This window comes from Haematobia irritans, chromosome 5 (genome assembly GCF_050003625.1).
Source record: "Haematobia irritans isolate KBUSLIRL chromosome 5, ASM5000362v1, whole genome shotgun sequence".
NCBI classification, from domain to species: Eukaryota; Metazoa; Arthropoda; class Insecta; order Diptera; family Muscidae; genus Haematobia; species Haematobia irritans.
The window spans coordinates 136,995,204-137,013,786 of record NC_134401.1 but is presented as its reverse complement, the minus strand read 5'-3'; the positions used below and the strand labels follow the sequence as shown (position 1 = coordinate 137,013,786).

At 32.7% G+C, this 18,583-nt stretch overlaps 1 protein-coding gene across 2 annotated transcripts in view; it reads right to left on the bottom strand.

Moving 5' to 3' along the window:
• Nucleotides 1-18,583, bottom strand: part of LOC142238522 (uncharacterized) — a 285,659-nt gene that overhangs the window by 175,142 nt on the left and 91,934 nt on the right. For both annotated transcript variants that reach the window (XM_075310199.1, XM_075310200.1), the window contains one exon: nt 15,075-15,100. The gene's annotated coding sequence lies outside the window, so the exon portion shown is untranslated. The remainder of the gene's footprint in view (nt 1-15,074; nt 15,101-18,583) is intronic.

Genomic DNA, 18,583 nt, shown 5'->3' with positions numbered 1-18,583 from the left:
TCTAGTAATAAAATTTGACAAAATTTTCTATGGAAATAAAGTAACTAAAGACCGATATGGACCAATTTTTACATGGCTGTTTGAGGCCATATATTGACAAAATGTACCAAATTTCAACCGTATCGGAAGACTTTTGCTCCTCCAAGAGGTTCCGGATGTCAAATCTGGGGACGGTTTATATGGGGGCTATATATAATTATGGACCGATATGGACCAATTTTTGCATGGTTATTAGAGGCCGTAAACTAACATCAGGTACCAAATTTCAAACGGATCGGATGAATTTTGCCCCTCCAAGAGGCTCCGGAGGTCAAATCTGGGGATCGGTTTATATGGGGGCTATATATAATTATGGACCGATATGGACCAATTTTTGCATGGTTGTTAAAAACCGTATACTAAGACCACGTACTAAATTTCAACCGGATCGGATGAATTTTGCTCCTCCAAGAGGCTCCGGTGGCCAAATCTGGGGATCGGTTTATATGGGAGCTATATATAATTATGGACCGATATGGACCATTTTTTGCATGGTTGTTAGAGGCCGTATACTAACATCAGGTACCAAATTTCAACCGGATCGGATGAATTTTGCCCCTCCAAAAGTCTCCGGAGGTCAAATCTGGGGATCGGTTTATATGGGGGCTATATATAATTATGGACCGATATGGACCAATTTTTGCATGGTTGTTAGAGACCATATACTAACATCAGGTACCAAATTTCAATCGGATCGGATGAATTTTGCTGCTCCGGGAGGCTCCCCAAGCCAAATTTGGGGATCGGTTTATATGGGGGCTATACGTAAACGTGGTCCGATATGGCCCATTTTCAATACCATCCGACCTACATCAATAACAACTACTTGTGCCAAGTTTCAAGTCGATAGCTTGTTTCGTTCGGAAGTTAGCGTGATTTCCACAGACGGACGGACAGCCGGACAGACGGACAGACGGACGGACATGCTTAGATCGACTCAGAATTTCACCACGACCCAGAATATATATACTTTATGGGGTCTTAGAGCAATATTTCGATGTGTTACAAACGGAATGACAAAGTTAATATACCCCCATCCTATGGTGGAGGGTATAAAAATAAATAAATCGGAAAACGGCATTTGTGGAGAAAAGCACAGCTGAATTGCATCGATTACTTTCTGGAGTATGCTCTTTCTACAGAAATAAAATTTTGACAAAATTATCTATAGAAATAAAAATTTTGACAACACTTTCTAAAGAAATAAAATTTTGACAAAATTTCCTATAGAAATAAAATTTTGACAAAATTTTCTATAGAAATAAAATTTTGACAAAATATTCTATAGAAATAAAAATTTGACAAAATTTCCTATAGAAATAAAATTTTGACAAAATTTTCTATAGAAAAAAATTTTGAAAAAATTTTGTATAGAAATAAAATTTTGACAAACTTTTCTATAGAAAAAAAACAATGTTGACAAAATTTTCTATAGAAATAAAAATGTGCAAAAAAATGTCAAAGATTTTCTATAGAAATACAATTTTTCAAAAATTTTAAAAAGAAATAAAATTTTGACAAAATTTTCTATAGAAATAAAATTTTGACAAAATTTTCAATAGAAATAAAATTTTGATAACATTTGCTATAGTAATAAAAATTTGACAAAATTTTCTATAGAAAAAAATGTTGATAAAATGTTCTATAGAAATTTCTATAGAAATAAAACATTTAAAAATTTTTCTATAGAAATAACATTTTTTCAAAAATTTTCTATAGAAATAAAATTCAGACAAAATTTTCAACAGAAATAAAAGTTTGACAAAATTTTCTATAGAAATATTGCTAGTTTTATTCTAATTTTTATGTTATGTTGTTATTTTTGGTCAAATTTTTATATATTTAAAGTTACTTTTGTAGTTTTTTTATAACCATTTAATATTGGCCTAAAGGCTTGGTTATTTTAACAATAAATATAAATAAAAAATAAATAAAAGTTTTCAGAGAATTAAAATTTCCTATAGAATTAAAATTTTGACAAAATTTTCTATAGAAATAAAATTTTGACAAATTTTTCTATAGAAAAAAAAAAACAATGTTGACAAAATTTTCTATAGAAACAAGTAAGGAAAGTCTAAAGCCGGGCGGGGCCGACTATATTATACCCTGCACCACTTTGTAGATCTAAATTTTCGATACCATATCACATCCGTCAAATGTGTTGGGTGCTATATATAAAGGTTTGTCCCAAATACATTTAAATATCACTCGATTTGGACAGACTTTGATAGACTTTTACAAAATCTATAGACTCAACATTTAAGTTGGCTAATGCACTAGGGTGGAACACAATTTTAGTAAAAAAATATGGGACACATTTAAATCTGAAGCAATTTTAAGGAAACTTCGTAAAAGTTTATTTATGATTTATCGCTCGATATATATGTATTAGAAGTTTAGGAAAACTAGAGTCATTTTTACAACTTTTCGACTAAGCAGTGGCGATTTAACAAGGAAAATGTTGATATTTTGACCATTTTTGTCGAAATAAGAAAAACATATATATGGGAGCTATATCTAAATCTGAACCGATGTCAACCAAATTTGGCACGCATAGCTACAATGCTAATTATACTCCCTGTGCAAAATTTCAGCTAAATCGGAGTTAAAAATTGGCCTCTGTGGTCATATGAGTGTAAATCGGGCGAAAGCTATATATGGGAGATATATCCAAATCTGAACCGATTTCAACCAAATTTGGCACGCAAAGTTACAATGCTAATTTACTCCCTATGCAAAATTTCAACTAAATCGGAGCAAAAAATTGGCCACTGTAGGCAAATGAGTGTAAATCGGGCGAAAGCTATACATGGGAGCTATATCTAAATCTGAACCGATTTGGCTGATATTTTGCAAGTTTTTCGAGAATCATAAAATATTCGGATGTACGGAATTTGAGGAAGATCGGTTGATATACACGCCAATTATTACCAGATCAGTGAAAAATATATATGGCAGCTATATCTAAATCTGAATCGATTTTTTCCAAAATCAATAGGGATCGTCTTTGAGATGAAACAGGGCCCTATACCAAATTTTAGGACAATCGGTCTAAAACTGCGAGCGGTACTTTGCACACAAAAATACACCAACAGACAGACAGACGGACAGACAGACAGACGGACATCGCTAAATCGACTCAGAATTTAATTCTAAGCCGATCCGTATACTAAAAGGTTGGTCTATGATTACTCCTTCTTGGCGTTACATACAAGTGCACAAACTTATTATACCCTGTACCACAGTAGTGGTGAAGGGTATAAAAAGCAATGTTGACAAAATTTTCTATAGAAAAGAACAATGTTGACAACATTTTCTATAGAAATAAAATGTTGACAAAATTTTCTATACATATAAAATTTTGAGAAGATTTTCTATAGAAATAATTTTTTTCAAAAATTTTCAATAGAAATAAAATTTTGACAACATTTTCTATAGACATAAAATTTTTCAAATTTTTTTTATAGAAATAAAATTTTTCAAAAAATTTCTATACAAATAAGTTCTACAGAAAAAAAATTTGGTAAAGTTGTCTTTAGAAATAATATTTTGACAAAATTTTCTAGAGTAATAAAATTTTAATAAAATTAAAAAAAATTTTCAACAGAAATAACATTTTGACAAAATTTTCTACAGAAATACAATTGTGACAAAATTTTCGGTAGAAATGCAATTTTTAAAAAAAATTGTATTGAAATAAATTTTGACAAACATTCTTGTCCTCTGTTGGTTAAGCTACACTTGTAGTTTAGTCAATGCATGGTTTTAAGCTGAAATAAAAAACAACAACAATGATTAAAGAACAAAACCAGCAATAACAAAACAAAACGAACATAAATAAAAATTTGGTAAAGTTGTCTTGAGAAATAATATTTTGACAAAATTTTCTAGAATAATAAAATTTTAACAAAATTTTCTATAGAAATAAAAATTTGCAAAATTTTCTAAAGAAATAAAATTTTTACAAAATAGTCCATAGAAATAAAATTTTGACAAAATTGTCCATAGAAATAAAATTTTGACAAAATTTTCTATAGAAATAAAATTTTGACAAAATTTTCTATAGAAATAAAATTTTGACAAAATTTTATATAGAAATAAAATTTTGACAAAATTTTATATAGAAATAAAAGTTTGACAAAATTTCCTATAGACATACAATAGTGACAAAATTTTCTGTAGAAATGCAATTTTTAAAAGATTTTTAATAGAAATATAATTTTGACAAAATTTTCTAAAAAAAATAAAATTTTGACAAAATTTTTCATAGAAATACAATTTTGAAAATATTTTCTATAGGAATAAAAATTTGCAAAAATGTGACAACCGTAGTGGTGTCCTACTCCACCCACCCTTGTACAACCCTGACATTGCTACTTCTGATTACCAATTGTTCCGATCGATGACATATGCTCTAGCTGATAAGAATTTTTGTTCTTTTAAGAAGTCCAACAATTTGTTCGTATTGAGTAAAACTAGCTAATTTAATTTTTTTTTAATTCAGGAAAATTAGTTAATTTTAGTTGAGATTTTCCAAATGTGAGAAAATATTTTTTATTTTATTAATTTTTTGCTCATTGTAATGATGCGAATCTCTCGTCGGGGGTTTATGAACATCAACTCACCTTAATATTCACTTATAAAAACATTAAGGCATTTTCACAATTGTCGTACAATTTGTTGTCGTTAAGCGTTCCGGAATACTGCTCTACGAATTTCTATGAAATCCAAATTTTCTACAAAAGAATGTGCATTCTATCAAATCCCCTTGCATGTTGGAGGTAATCTCACACATTTCTATTTCAATAATTGCCTCATGAACATAACTTGTTAATTTATTTTGCTCACATTATGCGTGAATCTGTTTACACCGCAAAACGTGATTTTCATTTAACAAAAACGACACAGATTTTGTGAGTAGTAGGGTTTCATGGCATGATGCTATCATAATTTCATTCATTAAAACCAAAAAAAAAAAAAAAAATCATTGTATACATGTATGTCTTAATTTCCTATTAATTGTATGGAGAAAAACATAAGATGTCAACGATTGTAGGCTGTCACATATCTACACTCCTCATCTGCGCACACCTTTCAATACCTACCTGAAACTGATGTTGATGATGATGACGATGTTGTATTAAATAAAGCAACAAATTAATTAAAATAACAACCGCAAATAAATACCAAAGCAAAAATTTGTGATTATGAATGAATAAGGCTATTTATAAACATTTTCATTATTTGGTTGGCGACAACAACAATGATGGTGGTGGTGATGACGATTATAATTCGATATTGATATGCTATAATAATAAACAAATTAGTTATACCTTAAATGTTGTGTGTTAATGGGTTAATTACAAATTGTTGTGGATTTATATAAAAGCACGCACCGTAATTTGAGATATTGTGTTTTGTACGCACGCCTTCTATCCATCATATACCCTCGCGGATGTGAGTAATGTGTTTCATAAGGTGGAAAATGTTTAATATTTTTTAACAATGGGTGGAAGAAAAAATCTCAAATAAGAATGACGATAAATTTGGCGGGTGTAAAGCCCACATACACTCATAAAATTAATTAATGATATGGCTTCTTTAAAATAACGACAATTTTAAATTGGGATACAGATCTCCATCCATTCAGTTTTTTTTCGCTTTTTGCGAAATGTCATATTATAAGTCCAAATTATAACAGATATTTCAAAGACTAGATAAAGACTTTTTTGATTTAAAAACCACAACAAATTTTAAACCCAAGATGCAAAATTTTCAAAATATATTTTAAGCCAAGACTTAATATATCAGTTAAATGAAAGATGATTTCTTTAAATCAAAAAAGTTGTTTTCTCCTCTAAGGAAAATTTGCTTTACTTCAAAGATATTTGTCATTAACGTAGAGACGCAAATTTCAAAGAATTGTGCCTTAAATTTATTGAAAACATTTTTTATAGCAAAGATTATAAAAAAATTTCCTTAATACTCGTACTGTGTAAATTACGTATCCCAAAATTCCGATTGCATAAACTTCCATAGCAGGTCAATATTTTTTCAGTCTACTTATTTGGAGATCAAGCACGGTTCCATATGACTCTCTAATACGAGGTACATCGATTTCGAGAATGTTTATTGCATATCGTTGAATCGAGGTTAAGACCATGTTAATCCAAATCGGGTTCTAAAAACAGTAAACCCAACTCGAATAACAATTTTGGTTAATTTTAGTTAATTTTAGAAAATTTATTTTAAATATGTATGACAAATGAACATCACGCCGCTATCATAAAAAAGTAAATATTTGTCGACAAGTTTAGATCATCGATTGAAAGTTTGTGAAATAACCAAGGTAATAGCCAATTGCTAGCGTTTTGTCCCGGAAAGTTTGATTCCTGGAGTATATCAGATCTGTGGAATATATGGGAGAGTTTCTGCGTATTTTCATGATACACTAAAAATGAATACACTGATAATAATCTGAAGCCAAGTAATAGCGAAAAAATGGTCTGCATCCTACGAACTTGTTCCGAAGAAGACGTGGACTTAACCTGTCAACCGGAGAGGACGTAACTAGCGATTGTAATGACAATCACAGATTCGCCTTTTTCATCGTTTTGAAAAAACGACATTTCGATTTTTATACTCTCCACCACAGGATGGGGGCATATTAACTTTGTCATTCCGTTTGTAACACATCGAAATATTGCTCTAAGACCCCATAAAGTATATATATTCTGGGTCGTGGTCCGTCCGTCTGTTGAAATCACGCTAACTTCCGAACGAAACAACCTATCTACTTGAAACTTGGCACAAGTAGTTGTTATTGATGTAGGTCGGATGGTATTGCAAATGGGCCCTATCGGTCCACTTTTACGTATAGCCCCCATATAAAGGGACCTCCAAATTTGGCTTGCGGATCCTCTAAGAGAAGCAAATTTCATCCGATCCGGATGAAATTTGGTACATGGTGTTGGTATATGGTCTCTAACAACCATGCGAAAATTGGTCCACATCGGTTCATAATTATATATAGCCCCCATATAAACCGATCTCCAGATTTGGCTTGCGGAGCCTCTAAGAGAAGCAAATTTCATCCGATCCGGCTGAAATTTGGTACATGGTGTCAGCATATGATCTCGAAAACCATGCAAAAATTGGTCCACATCGGTCAATAATTATATATAGCCCCCATATAAACCGATCCCACGATTTGGCTTGCGGAGCCTCTTGGAAGACCAAAATTCATCTTATTCAGTTGAAATTTGGTACGTGGTGTTGATATATGGCCTCAAACACCCATGCAAAAATTGGTCCACATCGGTCCATAATTATATATAGCCCCCATATAAACCGATCCCCAGAGAAGCAAATTTCATCCGATCCGGCTGAAATTTGGTACATGGTGTCAGCATATGATCTCTAACAACCATGCAAAAATTGGTCCACATCGATCCATAATTATATATAGCCCCCATATAAACCGATCCCTCGATTTGGCATGCGGAGACTCTTAGAGAAGCAAATTTCATCCGATCCGGCTGAAATTTGGTACATGGTGTAAGTATGTTATCTCTAACAATTGTGCAAAAATTGGTCCACATCGGTCAATAATTATATATAGCCCCCATATAAACCGATCACCAGATTTGACCTCCGGAGCCTCTTGGAAGACCAAAATTCATCTGATTCAGTTGAAATTTGGTACGTGGTGTTGATATATGGCCCCAAACACCCATGCAAAAATTGGTCCACATCGGTCCATAATCATATATAGCCCCCATATAAACCGATCCCCAGATTTGACCTCCGGAGTCCCTTGGAACAGCAAAATTTATCCGATTCGGTTGAAATTTGGTACGTGATGTTAATATATAGTATGCAACAATCATGCTGGAATTGGTTCATATCAGTCCATAATTATATATAGCCCCCATATAAACCGAGCCCCAGATTTGACCTTCGGTGCCTTTTGGAGAAGCAAAATTCATCCGATCTGGTTGAAATTTGAAGCGTGGTGGTAGTATATGATATTTAACAACCATGCCAAAAATTTCATCCGAGTCAGTTGAAATTTGGTACATTGTGCTAGTATACGGCCGTTAACAACCATGCCTAACTAGGTCCATATCGGTCTATAGTTATATATGGCCCTCAGATAAATCGATTCTCAATCACACAAAAATTGATCCATATCAAGTTCATAATTGTATATAGCCCCCATATAAGCGACCCCTATATTTCAATTCTGGCTCTCTACGTACCGTGCAAAAGTACATATCGATTCATAATTATTTGTAGACTTACCTATACATAACTTTTTTGTCTAATATATACCACGTATGGACTAACTCACAATTTAGAAAACGATGTTAAGAAGTTTTAAGATACCACAACCCAAGTAATTCGATTGTGGATGACAGTCTTTCGTAGAAGTTTTTACGCATTCCGTATGTACTTGCTTTTTTTTAATTTGAAAATTGCGACTTTCAACCATTTTCAAAACTCGTTTTCACGCAGATTAAAATTATAATATTATACCATTATCTTTCGGTATAAAGTTTGGTATAACCAAACTTGTGATTAGTTATAGAAAATATCGTCTGAAAGCCATTCATAGAATATTGCAATTTTAAGATTTCTTTACACAGAAAAAAAGTAAATTGTTCCGAATAGCAAGAGTGAACTATCTCGTGGGAAAATTGAACTAAATTGTAATCCACATTTTGATATTTCCAAAAAGCGTTCTTAAAACCAATTTAATTCCCTGGTGTACATTTTAACTACAAATCGGGAAATTACACCCTTTCATAGACAAATCATGACAATTTTAAACATAATGTAGTTCATTCTTACTATTTTTGAGAATCGAACTAAAATCTTCTTTTGCTTTAGTTCATATTGAAATAAAAGGAAAATTTCATTGAGCTGCAGAAAATTTCGAAAAAATAATAAAATTTAACTACACACAAATAAGGTTTTAGCAATAAAAATAAGTCAAATTTTTTTTTTCAGTGTACATTCATAGAAAAAATTTTGCAATATTTCATTTTGATTAAGTTTGAATTTTATTTTTTATTTTTAGTTTTATTTTTATTGAAAATTTCTTTTAAACTTTAGACTAAAATTTTACATTGCAAAATTATATTCTAAAATTTTATTTTAGTTATAAAGGAATTTCATATATGAATGTTTCGAGTTAATGGATTTGATCCATAACCGGAACATTTTATTTTATGTTCTATGAAAGCAACAGTTTCCTATATAGCATAATGAAGCTGGTATACTGAAAATTATACATTTAAATGTACTATATAAAAATTGTATAACTTCAACAAGATTAATAAAGACATTAATTCGCATATCCAAAATAATTTATAAACTGTTAATCGAAAAAATTTGTATGTGAAAGTAGATTTAAAACTGAATTTAACTTTTTTGTATATGTGGGTAAATATTTATGCAAAACGTTTTGATACTATCAAATAAATAAATAAAAAATATATAGCGAAAGCATATTATCAACACAATCAATGAAATTCTAATATTTAATTAGGGAATACAAAAAATATATATAATTTTCTATAATATACAATTACTTTTGTCCGACATGAAAAAACCCACAATAAAAGAATCGATTTCAATAAAAAAAAAATACCAGATAAGTGGCTTTTTTTGAAATTTATTGCAACACATACACACCAAGCTATTTAGCTTGGAAGTTAGACTGTTTGTTAGTCACAATACCCTTCTAAAATGAAAAATACCAATGAAAACGAAAGACTTAAGACACAAACTCGCTCTTCTAATAATTGCCGCAATAAACCAAACAAAAGACTTAAGACACAAACTTTATTAACACAGCTATTATATTTTGCCAACATAACAACAGCACTAGCAACAATCAAATCGCATTCTTTCCCTAGATATTATTATATATTTCTATTTTTAAAAATAATCTTCTAAAAAAAAAAAACAAAACAAAACCGTCAGAGGTGGCAAAAATGGGGACAAACGTGATTTTAACAGAAAAGGATTTCTAAAGCTTTTCATTAAGATTTTATAGGAAAAAAACTCATATTTTGTTGTCAATTATCTAACCAAGTTTCTAGGTTTTTTAGGTGAGCGGAGGAGTTGCTTTTTTGAGATGTATGATTATAGCAGTGATGGCAAAAAATGGCAAATTATTCACGTGCACGTCATTTCACACCGAAATGAAAACGTTTGATCATTGTATAGACGTGCCGCATCATATTGAGATAGGACGCTCTTCTAGTGAGACAACAAAATAAGCTATTAAAGTTTGTGTTTCATTCATAACTCAGACATCAGTTAACATTTGCGTGTTTGCTGATTATGCGTTACGAGCTCTTTTACGAAATAGATCCATTTAAAGTGTTTATATTTAATTATGGTAATTACGTTTAGAATTATATAATAGTTAACGGAGCTTTATATAATTAGCTGTTACATTAAACAATTCTGCGATTTAGCGGTGAAGTGTTAAAATCTCAAAATATTGGATTTGAAACATAACAGCTCATTAAAACAAAACATAATTTATCAGGAATTTAAAATTTTTAAAATTTAATAGTTTTCAATATTAAACTTAGGCAATAGTTCTTATATTTAAATAGAAAAAATGTTTTTATTTTCACCTACGGAATAGATAATATTAATCACTGACCTAAATTAAATAATTAATTGATTTAGTATTGATTCAAATAATTTTTGTAATTGAATTGAATTGAAAATTTTTTTTAAAATTCACATTCATTTTTAAATTTTATTTGAAAAAATATTTTTCTGTGTAAAATGACTTCTAAAGATTGGTTTACTAGAGGCGATCATCATGTTGTAATAAAAAACTAAAGAAAAATTTCACAATGAATATTTTTTATCGAAAATATTCATCACGAACATTTTTCGCAGAAAAACTTAACTATTAAAACTTTTCACGGAAAAAAAATCATTATAAACATATTTCATAGCAAGTGTATTATGAACATTTAAAAAAATATTATGAACTTTTTGCATAGAAAAGGTTACTAACAAAGAATTTCATAGAAAATGTTATTTATGATTATGATTTTTCTTGGAATTCTCTGCAAATTCCAAGAAAAATCTGTAAATTTTACTTCAACGCAAAGAGAAGGTTCCCGTCCAAATACCCGAAAATCAAGTACACCATAGTGATTTCATAACCTTCCCCTACGGGGGAGCCACCGTGGTGCAATGGTTAGCATGCCCGCCTTGCATACACAAGGTCGTGGGTTCGATTCCTGCTTCGACCGAACACCAAAAAGTTTTTCAGCGGTGGATTATCCCACTTCAGTAATGCAGCGGTGGATTATCCCACTTCAGTAATGCTTCTGAGGGTTTCAAAGCTTCTCTAAGTGGTTTCACTGCAATGTGGAACGCCGTTCGGACTCGTCAATAAAAAGGAGATCCCTTGTCATTGAGCTTAACATGGAATCGGGCAGCACTCAGTGATAAGAGAGAAGTTCACCAATGTGGTATTACAATGGACTGAATAGTCTAAGTGAGCCTGATACATCGGGCTGCCACCTAACCTAACGAAAATTTTAGTTTTTTTTTCAATTTTATAGGAGGCCTCCCTCCCCGTCCCAATATCGAAAAATGATATAGCGTATATTGTGTAGACGTCCCAGAAAATCTCAAGCAACCTATAAGCCCAATTTTTAAACATCAGGGCAAGGGGAGGCCCCTCTTCCCTTCCGAATTTCACAAAAACAGATATCCATGATAATAGTATAACCTATCTTACATCCTCTGTAAATTTCAAGTAAATTGGAAAAGTTTAATATTACCACGGTATGTACTTGAGGAGAAATGAGGTCTCCCTTTGCCCTTTTATTTTCCACGACCAAATATTAGAATATCATATAACTCATAAAGGGTGATACGGTCAAAATTTGGTCAATATAAACTTGACGTATTTCTTTCAATTTTGCATTTAAAAAACCTGAACACCCCTCATTTTGAAGGTGTGTGTGTGTAGAATGTTGCTCCTATTTTGATTTTGGAATTCACTCTTCAGTTGTCAAAATGCCGTCCAAGCAAGAAGAGCAGCGTATCAAAATTTTCATACGAGCTACTCGCACGCAAAGCTGGAAAAATCGCTAAAAGTTGCCAAATCAACCGTTACAAATGTAATTAAAGTGTTTGTGGAACGTTTGTCGACAGCCAGGAAGTCTGGATCGGGGGAAATCGAAAACCGGAAGCCGCTGAGACGACAAAGAGAGTTGCCGGTAGTTTCAAGCGAAACCCTAACCTCTCTCTCCGAGATGCCGCAAATAAGCTGGGTGTATCGTCTACAACCGTCAAAGTTCGCAAAGAAATATCTGGTTTGGCAAGCCATCTGTACCTGTGGCTTGAAAAGCAGCATTTTCATAGCTTCCGGGACTGTCAACCAAGAAATTTACGTGAAAGAGTGTTTGAATAAACGTCTGCTGCCTTTCCTGAAGAAACACGGTTGTTCCGTACCGTTTTGGCCAGATTTGGCATCTTGCCATTACGGTAAAAAGGCCATGGAGTGGTACGCCGCCAACAACGTGCAGGTGGTTCCCAAGGACAAGAACCCTCCCAACACGCCAGAGCTCCGCCCAATTGAGAAATACTGGGCTATTGTCAAGCGGAACCTAAAGAAAACCAAAAAATCTGCTAAGGACGAGCAGCAGTTCAAGGCAAACTGGCTTTCTGCGGCGAAGAAGGTGGACAAGGTGGCTGTACAAAATCTGATGGCAGGTGTCAAGCGTGAGGCCCGGCAATTCGGATTTGGAAAATCGAAAGCCTAACTGAATATTTTTCCTGAATTTTATACTAATTGAACTCGAAAAAGAAATTTAATTTGCTTTTTTAAATAAACGATTTCACCGATTTACACGCGTTTTCCCTTGACCAAATTTTGACCGTATCCCCCTTTATGAATTTCATTATCTCCCCCAAAGTCTCCGTAAAATTTCAATAAGTCGACAAAGTTTAGTTTTTTCACTGTACTTAAAAAAAAAAAGTCTGACAAAGGGGAGGCCCACCTCCTCGACCAAATATAGAAAAATAAAGTAACTGTTATTTCGTAGACGCCCCCTTCATCCTTCCCTGAAAATTTCAAGGAAATCGGATTATTTTGTTCCAATTTTCAAAAAGTCAGGCAATGGAGGAGGTCCCCCTTCCCGGCCAAATATTAAAAGATCAGGTACCCCATAATAAGTTCCCGGCTTGTTCTCTGTAAGTCTCAAGTAAATCAGAGAATTTTTGTTTTTTATTGTACTTTAAACAAAAATCGTGGTCCACCTTCGCGATCAAATATCGAAAAATAAAGTAGAGGGTCTTTGTCTAGACATCACCCCTAACCTTCCTTGGATATTTCACCCAAATCTGAGAACTTTGGCCCAATTTTGAAAAAGTCGGGCAAGGGGGATGTTCTCCGAACATTTTTCATGTGAAGAAACAATATTATTTTATAACAAAAGCAATTGCGATGAATTCAAATTAAAAATTTTTATAATGTGCGCTGTATGTAAAAAAAATCTCGCTTTTCCGTTGAAACTTTTCTTGAATTTTCTTTGCTATAAATCTCACAAAGGTTAGGTTAGGTGGCAGCCCGATGTATGAGGCTCACTTAGACTATTCAGTCCATTGTGATACCACAGTGGTGAACTTCTCTCTTATCACTGATCATTATGGAAAATATTTATTTATTTTACTATTATAATGGCTGTCTGATTTTGTGATATTCGGAAGGGAAGAGGGCCCCCTTGCCCTGTTGCTTAAAAATTGGGCTTATAGGTTGCTTGAGATTTTCTGGGACGTCTACACAATATACGCTATATCAATTTTCGATATTGGGACGGGGAGGGAGATCTCCTATAAAATTGAAAAACAACTAAAATTTCCAAGTTTACTTGAAATTTACAAAGGCCGTAGGGAAGGTTAGGTGGCAGCCCGATGTATGAGGCTCACTTAGACTATTCTGTCCATTGTGATACCACATTGGTGAACTTTTCTCTTATCACTGAGTGCTGCCCGATTCTATATTAAGCTCAATGACAAGGGACCTCCTTTTTATAGCCGAGACCGAACCGCGTTCCACATTGCAGTGAAACCACTTAGAGAAGCTTTGCAACCCTCAGAAATGTCACCAGCATTACTGAGGTAGGATAATCCACCGCTGAAAAACTTTTGGTGTTCGGTCGAAGCAGGAATCGAACCCACGACCTTGTGTGTGCAAGGCGGGCATTCTAACCATTGCACCACGGTGGCTCCCTCACAAAGCCCGAGAACTTTCCAATGAATGAAAAACCGTGGAAATCGGTTCGTGGGTTCTGGAGTTAAAGCGTCAGAAAGGAAAACCAGACTTATTTTTTTATATATTAGATTTTTTCTATGAAAAATAGAAAAAAAATTCATTATGGAAAATATTTATTTATTTTTTTTTATTTATTTATTTAGTCAAATAAGTAAATAAATAAATTAAAAAAAAATAATATATTCATAAAGAACCTTTTTAATAGAGTGAATTCGTTATGAAGGTTGTCTTAGAAAAAGTTAATTACGAACAGTTTTCAAAGGTTAGCATCATTATGATTTTTTTAATAGAAGAAGTTCACAATGTCCCGTTTTCATAAAAATATGATTTTTTGTTCGAAATAATAAAGACAAGGTTTATTATGCCCTTTTTGCATAAGAAGAGTCCTTTACGAACAGTTTTCATAGAAAAGTTCATTATGAACATATTGATAGAAGAAGCTCTTTACAAAATTTCATGGTTTATTGCATTATGAACTTTTTTGTAGAAAAATTTCATTATAGACTTTCTTAATATAAAAAGTTAATTTTTATGGAGTTTTTTTTTTTACAGAAAACATTCATTATAAAATTATGACGCAGAATTAAAACTTAAAAGAAACAAATAAACACATTGTTTTAATTTAATAGGTTGACTTTTTTAATCGGACGATGACAATTTCCTATAGAATATGACCAATGGTTCATTAACCAAAAACTATCTTACTCACCTTTGAATCACATCACCACGAAACTTCTGAAAATAAATGGGAATAAAAACAATAAATAAATTCGCCTTAATAAAGCTTATAAGAAACAGCAATAATTTATCAAAAACAAAACAAAAGCAATCAGCTACTAGATTTCAAGCACACTTCATTTAAATATGTCAATCGAAGTAGTATACATTTGCGATCTTTACTACAAAGAACCCCTACGGGTTTCATCTGCTTCTTCTAAGAAAAGAAATTGTCCTTCACCTTTTTGATTTGTTTAATATAAAAAGAACTACACCAAAAATTCAAATCGATATGATTCCAATTCAAATACGCGTTACGATTCAGAATTTGAATTATGCGGTTCATTCACATTTGAGAGAAAAACAAACAAAAAACTATAGAACGTTTATTAAAATCTACATACTAAAGAGAAGTCAAGGTGAATCGTTGATTTTTCTTGTTTTTGATAAAAAAAAAAATCTATACGCACTAAAAACATGATTCTACTTTAAAGTGGTCGTAGTATTTTTTTGGACGTAGTACTTCTAGGTTTAAATAAATGTCAAATAGCACAGTGGATAGAGTAACTAAATTGGGGTAATAATAAAACGAAGGCTTATGGTAGCAATGAAAATGTTAATATTATAATAATTAATTATTAACATTGTCATTAAAAATTTTCCATAGCAAAATTTTTTATAAACTTTTTCAAGTCTACGCGATCGCAAAAGTTCAGTATAATGCCCTGGGATGGTACACTACACAGAAAAAAATTTCACGGAAATTTTTCCAATTAAAATTTTAATTGAGTTGTACAAAATATTCAATTAAAAATTTAGTTGATTCAACAAATTTTTTAATTGAAACAAAACTCAATCACAAAAATTAATAGTATCAATTAATTTTTTAATTGGATCAATTAATTTTTTAATTGACCTTCAATTAATTTTTTAATTGATACTATCATTTCTGTGATTGAAGACATTTCAATTAAAAAATTAATTGGATCAATTAATTTCGTGATTGAACCAGAAAAATTTTTTTTTGTGTGTATGTTAGTAAAAAATACGGGAAACAATTTAATCTGAACCAATTTTGAGGCAACCTCGCAAAAGTGTATTTATGATTTATCGGTCGATAGATATGTATTAGAACTAAAGGAAAATTTTTAGTCACTTTTACAAGTTTTCGATTTAGCAGTGGCGATTTTTTAAGGAAAATGTGGGTATTTTGGCCATTTTTGCCCAAATCGGAAAAGCATATATATGGAAGCTATATAGAAATCTGAACCGATTTCCACCAAATTTGACATGCATACTTAGTATTTTAATTCTACTCTCTGTGCAAAATTTCACGTAAATCGGACTACAACTTTGAACTCTGTGGTCATATGACGGAAAATCGGGCGAAAGATATATATGGGAGCTATATCTAACTCTGAACCGATTTCAATAAAATTAAGCACCCTTGACTACACTACTAATTGTACTCCTAGTGCAAAATTTCAACCAAATTGGGCTAAAACTCTGGCTTCTGGGGCCATATAAGTCTATATCGGACGAAAGATATATATGGGAGTTATATCTAAATCTGAACCGATTTCAATAAAATTTAGCACACTTGACTATACGATCAAGTGTTATGTTTGTGCAAAATTTCAAGCAAATCTGGGTAAAATCTGGCTTCTGGGTCCATAATAAGTGCATATCGGGCGAAAGATATATATGGGAGCTATATCTAAATCTGAACCGATTTCTTCCAAAATCAATAGGGTTCTATTCTGACCCAAAACAGGAACTTGTGCCAAATTTAAAGGCGATTGGACTTAAACTGCGACCTAGACTTTGATCACAAAAATGTGTTCACAGACAGACGGATGGACGGACAGACGGATGGACGGACAGACGGACATGGCTAGATCGACTCAGGGACCCACCCTGAGCATTATTGCCAAAGACACCATGTGTCTATCTCGTCTCCTTCTGGGTGTTGCAAACATATGCACTAACTTATAATACCCTGTTCCACAGTGTGGCACAGGGTATAAGAAGGACCCAATCAAATATTGAAAAAGTTGGGGATTTTTGTTCAGAGAATTCCCCAATCTTTCCTGCAATTTCAACAATAAAAAATTGGACAACTTTTCTTTAGGTTTTAAAATGTCGAAAAAAAAGAAGGGGATATTTGTCTAGACGCCACCATAACCATTCCTGAAAATTTCAAGCAACTCTCAGAACTTTGGCCCAATTTTCAAAATGTCGCGCAAGGAGGAGGTCTCCTCCCCATCCAAATAGTACAAAAAATTAGGTACCCCATATTAACTTCATAGCCCTCGACCTTCCCTGAAAATTTCAAGTAAATCGGAGAAGTTATGTTGGTTTCTTTTTCAATCATTATAATTATTTAAAATGAAATGAAATTAAATTATTTTTACTGTATTTTAAATTTTTGGGAAAAGGTCTCCCTCTCCTACCAAATATCGAAAATTAATGTAGCGGATTTTTATCTAGATGCCAACCCCAGCCCTGAAAATTCCAAGCGAATCGAAAAACTTAAGTTCAATTTTTAAAAAGTCGGCCAAGGGGGAGGTCCCGCTTCCCAACCATCATATCAAAAACTGGGGTACCCTAGTTTTTACCCTCTACGTCACCCTCTACGTTCTCTGAAAATTTCAACTATATGGCTTTATCCGTTTTCGAGCTCAAGTTAATCGGAGAATTTCAGAAAAAAATGACTTAAATTCTCCGATTAACTTGAGCTCGAAAACAGATAAAGTCATTTAGTTGAAATTTTCAAAGAACGTAGAGGGTGACCATGCTGTAAAAAATGGGGTACCCTATTTTCCTCGAAAATTTCAAGCAACTCTCAGAACTTTGGCCCAATTTTCAAATGTCGGGCAAGGAGGAGGTCTCCCTCCCCATCCAAATATTAAAAAAAGTTAGTAACGCCATAATAACTTCATAGCCCCCGACCTTCCCTGTAAAGTTCAAGTAAATTGGAGAAGTTTTGTTTTTGTTATTGATCTTTTTCAATCATTATTATTGTTTAAAATGAAATTAAATTATTTTTACTGTACTTTAAATTTTCGGGAAAAGGTCTCCCTCTTCGACCAAATATCGAAAATTAATGTAGCGGATTTTTATCTAGATGCCAACCCCTGCCCTGAAAATTTCAAGAGAATCGAAAAACTTAAGTTCAATTTTTAAAAAGTCGGGCAAGGGGGAGGTCCCACTCCCCAACCATCATATCAAAAAATGGGGTACCCTAGTTTCTGGCTTTATCCGTTTTCGAACTCAAGTTAATCGGAGAATTTAAGTCATTGGGGGCTTCAAAAGTTGGGCAAAGGCAGGCTCCCCTCCACGTCCAAATATCTGAATATAATATACCCATATTAATTCCATAACCTTCCCACGTCCTCTGTAAATCTCAAGTAAATCGGAGAAGTTTAGTTATTTTACTGCACTTATAAAATAAGTAGGACAAAGGGCAGGTCCCACAAATTGACCATTGACCCTCTACGA